This window comes from Hyperolius riggenbachi, chromosome 6, assembly GCF_040937935.1.
Source record: "Hyperolius riggenbachi isolate aHypRig1 chromosome 6, aHypRig1.pri, whole genome shotgun sequence".
NCBI lineage: Eukaryota > Metazoa > Chordata > Amphibia > Anura > Hyperoliidae > Hyperolius > Hyperolius riggenbachi.
In genome coordinates, this window is record NC_090651.1 from 314,249,234 (window position 1) to 314,261,966 (window position 12,733).

General features: G+C 48.1%; 1 protein-coding gene across 1 annotated transcript in view; it reads left to right on the forward strand.

The window, feature by feature from the left end:
* LOC137521696 (cytoplasmic phosphatidylinositol transfer protein 1-like) overlaps nt 1-12,733 on the forward strand; it is a 343,380-nt gene that overhangs the window by 108,959 nt on the left and 221,688 nt on the right. The gene's annotated exons all lie outside the window — the stretch shown is intronic.

A 12,733-nucleotide genomic window follows, 5' to 3' on the forward strand; every position in this document is an offset into this window, starting at 1 on the left:
GTATATATCTGCATTCTTGGTGATACTGCAGATCACCAATAATCAGATTCTCTCTGCGTGCTGACACCAATCGTTACACTGTAAAAAGCAAAAAGCCTGTGAAACTACAGTACAAACCACAATCAGGTCCACACCGTGGTCATGATAGTATCCAGTTACAACACAAGAACCTGCTCCTGTTTCCAGACTGGTCCACAAAACAAAACACATATTTTCCTACAGCCTCCATTACTCTAGTCAGTTCCTGTCCGCTGCAGCCTCCAGTCATCTTGCCTTCCGTGCAGCCTCCAGCTAATTCCTATGCGGTGCTGCCTCCAGTCAACTCTAGTCCAGCGCAACCTCCAGTCAACTCCTGTCCGATGCAGCCTCCAGTCAACTCTTGTCCAGTGCAACCTCCAGCTCTCTTGCCTCCTGTGCAGCCTTCTATCGATTCCTGTTTGGTGCAGCCTCCAGACATTCTACCTCCTGTGCAGCCTCCGGTTAACTCTTGTATGGTGTAGCCTTCAACCATCTATCCTCCTTTGGAACCTCCAGCTACCTTGCCAGTCAAGCCCTGTTCGGCGCAGCATCCAAGCGTTTGTCCAACAGAATCTTGCTTTCAATTTGCAGACTCTTGTATCCCATCCACAAAACCTTGCATTCAGCCTGCAATTCAAAACCTTGCACCCAATCTGCAGAACCTTTGCTCCAGGCCATAAAGGTTTTGCTCCAGTCCATACAGACTTTGCTTCAGCCCGCACAGGATTTGTTCCAGCCTGCACAGGCTTTGTTCCAGCCCGTACAGACTTTATCGGGGTTTCAGCCTGCCTCTCATCTTGAAGCTCTGCCAACTGCCCATCCAGGAGCTCCGCTAATTGCCCTGCCAGGTGTTCAGACAACAGCCCAGACCCCTAATGTTTTCCAGCCTGCTGCCCTGTCTGAAGCTACCCAATCTGATGCCCTGTCTGAAGCTAACCAGCCTGCTGCACTGTCTGAAGCTAACCAGCCTGCTGCCCTGTCTAAAGCTACCCAGCCTGCTGTGCTGTCAAAAGCAACCCAGTCTGCTGCCCAGCCTTTACGGAATTTTACTGCTGCTGCCGTCACAGACTTCTGCTGCTGCTACCAAGCCATTACAGACCTCTACTGTCCTGCCATCACAGACTTTTGTTGCTGCTGCCCAGCCATCACAGACTTCTGCTGCCCAGCCATCACAGACTTCTGCTGCTGCCCAGCCATAACAGACTGCTGCTGCTGTTGCCCAGCCATCACAGACTTCTGCTGCTGCTACCAAACCATCACAGACTTCTGCTGCCCATTCATTACAGACTTCTGCTGCTGGCCAGCCATCACATTCTTCTGCTGCTGCCCAGCCATCACATACTTCTGCTGCCCAGCCATTACAGCCTTCTGCTGCTATCTAGTTGCCTCACTATAGTGCTGATATTCCTCATGGAACCAAGTCTGATGTTTCTCCTGTTGATACCGAGCTGAGCCTGATGTCCTGTCTGATGGTATCCAGTCTGCTGCCCAGCCCGATATTATCCAGTCTTCTGCCCGTCCCAATGGTAGCAAGTCTTCTGCCCACCCCAATGGTATCCAGTTTTCTGCCCACCCCAATGGTATCTAGTCTTCTGCCCAGCCTGATGGTATCCAGCCTGACGATTTGCCTGTTGGTATCATGTCTACTGTCCTGCCTGATGCCTGCCAGTCTCTTGTTTTACCTGCTTACTTGCCTGATGGTTCCTGATCTATGTTCTAGCTTCCCAAGATTCAATCTTCAATAAAACCTGATCAGCAAATTCTGGTCATGTTTTTGTTTGTCATTATTTCCCTCCCTGCCTACCCAGGGTTGGCCTCTCATATTTGTTGTCCTACTTGTAGCTTTTTGGATTCTGCCTGATGTTTACCAGTTCCTCATCCAAACTGCCTCCCTTCCTTATGGTTTACATTCTGTGTTCTAGCCTCCTGAGACCCAAGTTTCAAGGTTTAATTTATTTCCCTCACTGCCCGCCATGCTTTGGCACCTGTGGTTCACCCTGCCAAAATATTACTTGCCAGACATCTCTTGGGACCCTGGTGGGCATTTTCTAAGGACAGTATAGAGCTTCCTGAGGCTGCTCCTTAACCCTCCTGGCAGTCTATTAAAAACCGTCAGGGGGCAGCGCAGCAGTTTTTACACTTTTTTTATTTTTTTTTAAAATCATGTAGCGAGCCCAGGGCTCGCTACCTGATCCCCCCACCCGCTTCGATCGCCTCCGGCGATCTGCGATCAGGAAATCCCGTTCAAAGAACGGGATTTCCTGGAGGGCTTCCCCCGTCGCCATGGCGACGGGCGGGATGACGTCACCAACGTCATTGGGAGTCCCGATCCACCCCTCAGCGCTGCCTGGCACTGATTGGCCAGGCAGCGCACGGGGTCTGGGGGGAGGGGGGGGGCCTTGCGGTGAGCGCCGGCTAATCGGCGCGGCGCGGAGCGGCGGCGATCAAAGTGCACACGCAGCTAGCAAAGTTCTAGCTGCGTGTTGCAAAAAAAATTATGCAAATCGGCCCAGCAGGGCCTGAGAAATCCTCCTGCGCGGAAGGTTAAAGGACTGGTCTGAGGTAAACAAAAAAAAAAAAGATCTACTTAACTTGGGCTTCTACCAGCCCCTGGCAGCCGATCTGTCCCTCGCCACAGCTCCGATACCAGCCAATGTCCCCTCCGTTGCAGGCGGGTCGGCATCTTTTGTACCTGCGCGAGCGCTGTCGTGTCACTTACAACTGTGCTCACATAGCCTGGAGCATTTTGCGCAGGTGCAGAAGAACTGCGCTTGTGCAGAACACTCCCGGCCATGGGAGCGCGACCGCGAGTGGCACGGCTGCTCGCCTGCACAGGTGCAGAAGACATCTGCAATGGAGGGGACCATGGAACACCAGTTGGGAGTGGAGCTGTGGTGAGGGACAGGCTGCGGGGAGCTGGAGGAAGCCCCAGGTAAGTAGATCTTGTTTTTTTTAATTTTACCTCGGATGTGTCATTTAAGGGGGGGGGGGGATGATGTTAGGAATCATATACCGCTTTCTCCTGCCTTTTGGTGACTTGGACTGCCATGGACTTTCATTGTGCCATCAGTAGAGAGCTTTGTGGATTTTAACCCACCTAGCGGGATTCCTTCCTGATTTTAGGCTCTAAAAGCGGTACAATTTTTTCATGTGCTTTTAGACCCTAAAAGCAAGACAAAAATCATACCACAAGAGAGCTTGGAGCAGCCCCTGCACTTACGCACCTCTCTGGGATCCAGCGCTGCAGTTCTCCCTCCATCCTTTTGGAGGCGCTGTGACCCTATAGTGAGATTGCCAGCTGTCGTCATGCCATCAGTCAGCAATCTCACCAGGGGGATGCAGAGCCCCTCCGTGGACAGTAAGAGGAATGGCCACCAGCATCTGGATCGCTGTGAGTGAAATTGCCTGCTACGCGCAATGCTCTTCATGCACCTCCCGGTGGCTACCACTAGTGTAGCTTGGGGTTACCGCTCTGAGCTGCAGTTTTCCACCCAGAGTCTAGCTCATGGTTACCGCTAAGGAGGTTAAGCAGACCTGGATTTATGCCATCCACCAGCAGGTGGCTATGCTGTCTGTGAGAAAGACCTGCAGTTCCTGTTCTGGCCTGTGGGTGGTTCAGCAGCCCGTTCTGCAGGCTCACACCACCAGCTGCTTCGGGTTACCAATCACACTAATTGCATTGCCCACATAAAGACTGCTGTTTGCTCCAGCCAGTTGCCAGAACTTTGTAGTTACTTGCAGACCTGAGTCTCTGGCCATTCCTTTTACCCCCTACCTGATCTGAAACTGTTCCTTGTAGCATCTGTATCTGAACTTGCTAACCTGTTGCTGACCCTGCTCTCCTGTTTTGACTCTGATTCTGCCTGCTCCTTTGGTACTGAATATGTTTGTACATATCTGTATGTTGTATATGTTACGGCCAGAACCTGAAGTTTGGCCACTTCTAGTTCTGGCCGGCCACTTCGGGTTCTGGCCGGCCAATGCGCGAAGTGGCCGCTGCGCTGCGGCCAATGTTAGAAATGGATTGATTCCTCTGAGGTTAAATGTATCTTCTGGCCGCAGCGCAGCGGCCAAACGTATAACAACTTAGTGAATTTATTGCAATTCAGCCGGCGGCAATGTAACAATTCAAGCCGCCGGCTTTTTCTCTGCCTCTCTCTCCTCTGCCCCCCCCCCCCCCCTCTCTCGCTCTCCTATGGGCCGCCGGCGGGGACACACGTGTCCCCCCGGAGTCGTTCGTCGCGGCAGGGGAATCCTGCCGTTCTTGCAGAGCGGGTGCTGGCAGAAGCAATGTCTGCAGCCTCCCCGCTCTGCTGCCCTGGCGCCACGAACGACTCTCGGGGACACGCATGTCCCCGCCGGCTGCCCATAAGAGGAGAGAGAGAGGCAGAAAAAAAAAGCCGGCGGCTTGAATTGTTACATTGCCGCCGGCTGAATTGCAATAAATTCACTAAGTTGTTATACGTTTGGCCGCTGCGCTGCGGCCAGAAGATACATTTAACCTCAGAGGAATCAATCCATTTCTAACATTGGCCGCAGCGCAGCGGCCACTTCGCGCATTGGCCGGCCAGAACCCGAAGTGGCCGGCCAGAACTAGAAGTGGCCAAACTTCGGGTTCTGGCCGTAACATATATATCTGCATTTATATCTCCTGTATATTGCCTTGTAATTAGATAGTGTATTGGTTAAATGTGTATACATACACTGCTTGTCTTGGTTTGTGGGGAATTCCTTGTATATATTGTGTATTGGAGTGAATGCATGTGGTTTGCACATAATTTGCATTTGTGTTTGTATGCACGTTTTACACTATATTGCTTTGCATTAAAATCCTATTGCACATTATGGGCCTGATTCACAAAGCGGTGATAACTCAGTTATCACGCCTAAAAGACTTTAGGCATGATAACCTTTGCACTAGCAAAGTTATCACCGCTTTGTGCTCTAACTCGCGCGAAGCTGCCGCGCGCAAAGTTTTGCGTACGCGCGCGCAAAGTCCCATAGGGCTTAATGGGCACTTCGCGCGAAGCACGGTTCACGCAAATTCCTTCAGATCACGCCTAAACTAAGTTTAGGCGTGATAAAGGGCTTTTCACAGGCGTGCAAAGTGTTTGCACCGCTTTGTGAATCAGGCCCTATACCTTGCTTCAGTGTTTGTATCATGGCACAATGTTTGTAACAGTGGGACCGAGGAGGCACAAGGGGTCATAAGGAGGCACAATGAGGTACAGAAGAAGGCACAATGGGGGACAGAAGGAGGCGCAGTGGGACAAAAGGATGAATAGAGGGACAGAGGAGGCTCTGGGAGACAGGAGGCACACGGGGACAGAGGGAGGCACAGGGGACAGAGGGAGGCACAGGGAGACAGAAGGAGGCCCAATTGGGGACAGAGGGAGGTACAAAAGCGGATTGAAGGAGGCACAAAAGGGGACAGAAGGAGGCACAAAGGACAACAGAAAGATGCACAGAGGAACAGAGGGAGGGACAGAGTGGCGCACCGGTGGGCAGATGTTGCACAGGGGGCTGAAGGAGGCACAAAGAGGGACATAAGGAGGCACAAAGGGGGACAGAAGGAGGCACAGGGAGACAGGAATGAACAGGGGGTGAGGTGGCACAGAGGGACATAGTGAAGGATGCCTGCAACAACCAATGATGATGCTTCTGCTCAGGACACTTACTTCCTGCTCTACACAAGCAGCAGGAACTGGAAGGATTTTTTAAGAAGAAAATGGTGAGCTTCTAAGAGGAACTGAAGGAGAGGTAAGTATGCACTGGTAATATTCATTTGCAGTTACATTATGTTTATTTGAAATCATTTGACTCGGTTCAACTTTAATTAAGCGTCCCGTCCCTACCCCTGCTGCAAATAATGAAAATGCAAAAAGCAATACATTTCAAAAATGCTAAAGTGCCCATTAGTTGCATGTGCCCAATTTTCCTGCTTCCAACTAAATAGGTCTTTCAACATGTGCTTATAAAACTGATCTGTACACTCACATGCCCTTTACCAGAGCCAAGTCATGACAGCATTCAGCAGCTGAAAATGACTGATATCAGTGTGTGTCTATCCTCCTCAAGCTTTGGATAGCAGGGACTTTGCTAAGCCTCACTCTGCTCTTACATGCATATACCGTGCCATTTACATACATCAGTGTCACAATGGATTTCTAGTGATTTTATGATCTCTGTTCTTGACAGCTGTTAGACAGATACCAGTGACCTCTAGTGTATTCAGACATGGAAATACTGTATCTTCCTTCCTATGTGTTTGCTTATACATGTAGAAGATTAAAACATTGTGTAATATATGCGTAAATATATATTTGTATATGTGTGGTTATTCATCTGTAGGACAGCAAGAAATCCCTACAAATGCACATGTGCAGAAGTAAAGATACTCATATACACCCAGTGGTATACTCACGCAGCACATTCAGTAAGCAACAGTCAAGAGCACCCCTCCATCCCCCAAAATGGGCAAAAATGCAGCAACAGAGACCCAACTTGCTAAAATGTGAAATTATTATTATTTTGGATGTATATAGCATAGCCCCTAACTGTCCCTTTTTGAAAAGGTACAGTCCCTCTTTGGAAACTAAATGTCCCTCTTTCACCCTTATTTGTCCCTCCTTCAGAATTAATCTATAGATCTATGTAAGTGTGTGTGTATTTCTACTGAAAATGTGTTTAATGGGCTCCAAACTTTATTCGCATCCTTTAAATTGATATATTTCTTATTTTAAATATTTATATGAAGAAAAAATTAGTGATGATAGAAAGCACCAGGGTGGTTTGAATTCTAAAGTTACATCTTTCACATGATTTTTTTTGTGGTATCCATGGCTAGGGTGTGGTGGGGGCGTGGTTAGAGGTGTGGCTGGGGTGTTTCTTAAAGTGTCCCTCTTTCTCATTTCAAAAAGTTGGGAGGCATGTATGTAGCACCATCTTCTGTGGCACCGTACAAGAGAGAATATAACACAGTTTAAAGGCAATGGGTTACATATACAGTAGATGACAATTGAAAAGGTCAGCGATGCATCATATATGAAGGTAAAAATCTGTAATCACTTTACACAGCAATAATAACACATAAGGGGAGAGCCCTGTTCAAATTAGGTTACAGTTGGGGTTAAAGGAAAAACGAGTTGACATGATGAGATAGACATGTGTATGTACAGTGCCAAGCACACAAATAACTAGGCTGTGTTCCTTTTTTTTTTAATTCCCTGCCTAAAAGAGTTAAACATCAGGTATGCAAGTGACTGTTTCTGCCCGGGTCAGCCTATAGCATAATCCTCAATGATAAGTAATTTAACCTCCTGAGCGGTATGGACGAGCTCAGCTCGTCCATCACCGCCGGAGGCTGCCGCTCAGGCCCTGCTGGGCCGATTTTCTTCAAATAAAGTGCAGCACACGCAGCCGGCACTTTGCCAGCCGCGTGTGCTGCCTGATCGCCGCCGCTCTGCGGCGATTCGCCGCGAGCAGCGGCGAAAGAGGGCCTCCCTAGCCGCCTGAGGCCTGCGCAGCCGGAACAAAAAGTTCCGGCCAGCGCTAAGGGCTGGATCGGAGGCGGCTGACGTCAGGACGTCGGCTGACGTCCATGACGTCACTCCGCTCGTCGCTATGGCGACGATCTAAGCAAAACAAGGAAGGCCGCTCATTGCGGCCTTCCTTGTTTATTCTGGGCGCCGGAGGCGATCGGAAGAACGCCTCCGGAGCGCCCTCTAGTGGGCTTTCATGCAGCCAACTTTCAGTTGGCTGCATGAAATAGTTTTTTTTTAATTAAAAAAAAACCCTCCCGCAGCCTCCCTGGCGATCTCAATAGAACGCCGGGGAGGTTAAGCCATAAAATACTTTCCTGTCAGTTAATGGCTTCGGAGAGCAGGAAAGAGATAAAAAGGGCCAATAAGTCATAGATTTGAGCTCTAGCATACCTCAGTGAAGGTGTCATTGAGCAGAGACAAAGAAACAGTAAAAACTAGATTTAAATTTAAAATAAAACTGTGGGATATCTAAAACAAAAGTCATTTTTTAGAAGGAGGATAGATACAATTGTTTTTCTCATCCATTTATTTTCACCTCCGGTGTCCTTTAACCTCCTTGAAGGTTATCCCGAGCTAGGGTGGGGGCGGAAAACCGTAGCTAAGAGCGATAATCCCGACCTCTGCTCGGGGTAGCCGCTGGAGGCTGAATGCAGAGCAATGCGCGCAGCGGGAGCGTTTGTACATACCTCCCGGCGATCCCGACGTCGGCTGGCATTCTTCTTCCACTCCTCCAGGGCTCTGCTTCCTGCTGGTGAGATCGCCGGCTGTCGTCATGACAACAGCCGGCAATTTCACTTTAGAGTTGCAGCAACACCCGGAGGATGGAGGCCTAACTGCAGCGCTGGAGTTAGGGAGGTGAGTGATTGCTGGGCTGCTGCAGATCTCACTGGCAGCATGATTTTTTATCCAGGTTTTAGGGCCTGAAAGGGTGCAAAAAAATTGCACCACTTTTAGACACTAAAATCCGGAAAGAATCATAACGCCAAGGGGGTTAAGGGTTAGAACAATAGGTGGGGGAGTTGTGTAAAAGGTAGTGGTCTGGTGGTTGGTAGCGAGATTAAGTGAAGTTAAATTCCGGCCTGAAGAGTTGAGTCTTCAGGTTGCCCTGATAGTAAATGAGGGTGAGTGGGGAACAGATTGTGGGAGAGAGTTTGAGAGATGTATGGAAATGAGAGAGAAGTGTTTTATGTAAGTATGTGAGAATGCAAGAAGTTTTGAATCAGGGTGATAGCATTTATTGGCTAACTTTAAAGACAGCCCCGTTTCTATGGGCATGCCAGGCGGGCAACCGCCCTGAGCGCTGTAAAGGAGGGGCAGTGATGGAGGGGGGAGCCACCACCACACTGAGACTCAGCCGCATGGAGGGGAGCCTGACTTCTTCCTCCCTCCCTCTCCCCAGGGCTCCCCTCCGCGCTCCCCCCTCTTTGTAAAGTAAGCGCAGCAGGAAGCCTCATATGCGTAAGGAGGCATAAGGGGACAGAAGGAGGCACATGAGGCCAGAAGGAGTCACAACGGGGGACAGAAGGAAGCACACAGGGGGGCAGAAAGAGGCAGAGGGGGGCTGAAGAAGGCACAGAAGGAGGTATGAAGGGGGACAGAAGGAGGCAAAGGGGGGCTGAAGGAGGCATGGGAAGACAGGAGGCACAAAGGGACACAAAGGGAGGCAGAGGGGGACAGAGCTGGCACAGGGAGACTGAAGAAGGCACATGGGGACCCCCTCCCCATTTTGCTGGTCACTGTTGCAGGGGGCTTCTACCCAGTAGTTTTGCCAGTGTTGAAGAGGAAGAGAAGGAATGTGCACAGCAGCAACATCCTAGGAGAGGATTCAGGGTGGCAAAAATCAACAGGGCCTTAATGCTATCTCTAAGCACCTGCATTAGGCCACCATCATCTGTCACCAGAGGTGCAAGGTCTGTTGACAAAATCTTTGGTGTCAGGACATTCTTTCAAACCTGAGCTTCTGACACAACTATCATGGTTTGGAACATCTGTGCTTATGAGTCAACACCTTGAACAAACTGGGCACCAGGTGTGTGAGCAATTATATGAAGATCCACCACCTAGGTTGGTGGAGGGTAACTTAGCGAGTGGGAAAAGAAATTAAAGCCTACCATTCTGCCCTTTATTTATGAGGATCATTGCACCTGGAGGGATGGTGATGACAGTTGTATCCACATGATCACAAGAAACGTGAACCACTAGACCTTTAAAACAAACCAGGCATGGATCTCAGATGGTTTCTACTCTCTCCTAGCAGAACCCAGTGAATAGTTGCAGCTTGCTGTTGAGTCTTTTTCTATTACAATTCAAGATAATAGCACTATGTAAATCAATAATAATAATATGATGGGATATATGTTTACAAATGTAAAGAGAAATTCTGACCAAGAATTGAACTTTATCCCAATCAGTAGCTGATACCCCCTTTTACATGAGAAATCTATTCCTTTTCCCAAACAGACCATCAGGGGGCGCTGTGTGACTTATATTGTGGTAAAACCCCTCCCACAAGAAGCTCTGTGTACCGAGGTACTTCTGGCAGTTTCCTGTCTGTGAACCCTGTTACATTGTGGGAAATAGTTGTTTACAGCTGTTTCCAACTGCCAAAACAGCAAGCAGCAGCTCCACCACTTGCCAGCAGTAAAAATGTCACCATGTAATAAATGTCAGAATATAAATCATGGATTTTAAAGATTTTACAATGGGCTAACACTGACTAAATCATTTATACATAATTATTGTAAAAATGAAGCACTTTTTTTATTACATTAATTTCACTGGAGAGAACCCAAGGCATCAAAAAGATAAGTGTAAACACTTACCTAAAGAGAGAGAGGCCTCTGGCTCCTTCAGAGGCTTCTCACGCTGTCCTTCACCACCTCCTGAGACCCTCCTTAACATTGGGGCGGCGCTGCTCTTCTGGCGTGGTAGCACGGCCTACTGCGCGGGTGTGGCCGTACTCAGGCAGGTGCAATATGGACGTGCTCGCAAATTTGTCATTGTGGACCAGAGGACAGTGTGTAGCCTCTATAGGTTCCAGAGCCTTACTTCTTAGGGATTACTTTTTGTACCCGAGATTCGTCATGGTTACACTTTAACAGCGTACATTCTGCCTTCTAGGTCAGTGGAGGTCAACTCTGTAGATACAGAAGGCCTCAGGGGCATCTCCAGACATCAACAGAGAGCGCGCATGATTTAAAATTAGGTCTTAATTGCTTGCTGGCTATAGGCCTTCATACCAAGGAAATCAGAATATAAGAGCCCAGTCTGGCAATATTTTACTGCAATCTGAAGACTATTATTATTATTTTTTATTTATGTAGTGCCAACATCGTCCATAGTGCTGTACATAGTAAAGAACAAATACTGGGGAGCATAGATACATGAGAAGTTTAACGATGGCCATATATCAGGTAACTTGGCAGGCAATCGACCATTTGATTCAATTATTATAATTGGAATCGGATGTGGCAGGCTCGGCCGATTCCAGAGAGATCTCATGCTTATATTGATCGGGAATCGGCCTGCGGTGTATGAGCAGCCGACAGATCTATCTCTAATCATATTTAATCACAGAGAGATTTGCCTCTTGATCAAATCTGCCCATCCTCGCTAGATGTATGGCTACCTTACTGCTCAGTCTACACGGAGCGATCCGGCGGCTCGATTAGCCTCTTCCGCATCCCCGCGCTCGTCCGCGCGTGCGTCGTATTCGATAAGCGCTCGTCCCCGCCGGCGCCGCTTATCTTCCGCTCGATTCCCCGCTATTGTCCGCTCGCAGAGAATTGAGCGTCGGCGAGATTGGACCTGTCGGATCTTATCATTCGAGCCGCATTAGCGGCTCGATTGATAAGCCACATCGGAGCGTGTAGACGGAGCTTAAAACTCTTTCCAATCTCTGTACAATCAAACTCTACACAATCAGGACATCCAGTCTTTCCCAATTTCTATTGTGCTTTCCTGCAAAGATAGTAGTGTAGGTGTCTGGGCATGTATCCCCAGCCACACATGAAGCCAGAAAAATTTAATCTGTTCAGCCAAATGGTAATTGAATCACACAAAAGCATATCTGAGCAATAATGATAATAATCTAAATAATAATACAGTACACAATTAATGTGACTTGTAATTGTCTATAAAACACACCTTGATGTGTTGTGAAACTTAGCTCAAGTTCAGTTCTGACACACACACACACACACACACACGCACGCACGCACGCACGCACGCACGCACACACACACACACACACACTTGCGTTCAAAATTATTCAACCCCCACTGAAATTCAGCAGGTGTTTTTCTTGGAAAGCTGATTTTTCCTCCATGCATAACTCCTCTTGTTATGCCCAAATAACTCAATTTTAGTTTCATCAGTCCACAGCACCTTATTCCAAAATGAAGCTGGCTTGTCCAAATGTGCTTTAGCATGCCGCAAACGGCTCTGTTTGTGCTGTGGGTGGAGAAAAGGCTTCCTCTGCGTACAGCATCTCCTTGTGTAAAGTGCACAGAATGGTTGAACAATGCACATTGACTCCATATGCAGCAAGATGATGTTGTAGGTCTTTGGTGCTGGTCGGTGGGTTGACTCTGACCATTCTCACCATTCGTCACTTCTGTTTTCCCGAGATTTTTCTTGGTCTGCCACTTCGAGCCTTAGCTTGAACTGAGCTTGTGGTCTTCCATTTCCTCGATATGTTCCTAACTGTGGAAACAGACAGCTGAAATCTGAGACAGCTTTCTGTATCCTTCCCCTAAACCATGATGGTGAGAAATCTTTGTCTTCAGGTCGTTTGAGAGTTTTTTGAGACCCCCATGTTGCTAGTCTCCTGAGAAAATTAAGGAGGAGGGAAACTTACAATTGACCCCCTTAAATACTCTTTCTCATAATTGTATTCACCTGTGTATGTAGGTCAGGGGTCACTGAGCTTATCAAGCCAATTTGAGTTCCAATAATTAGTTCTAAAGGTTTTGGAATCAATAAAATGACAACAGTGCCCAAATGTATGCACCTGCCTAATTTTATTTAAACAATCATTGTGCACTCCTATATGATACATTTAACAGACATTTTACTATCGTAACAACCAACGATTTATACAGGAAAATCATGACGATTAACAAGTCTGCCCAAACTTTCGCATCTCACTGTGTGTGTGTGTGTGTGTGTGT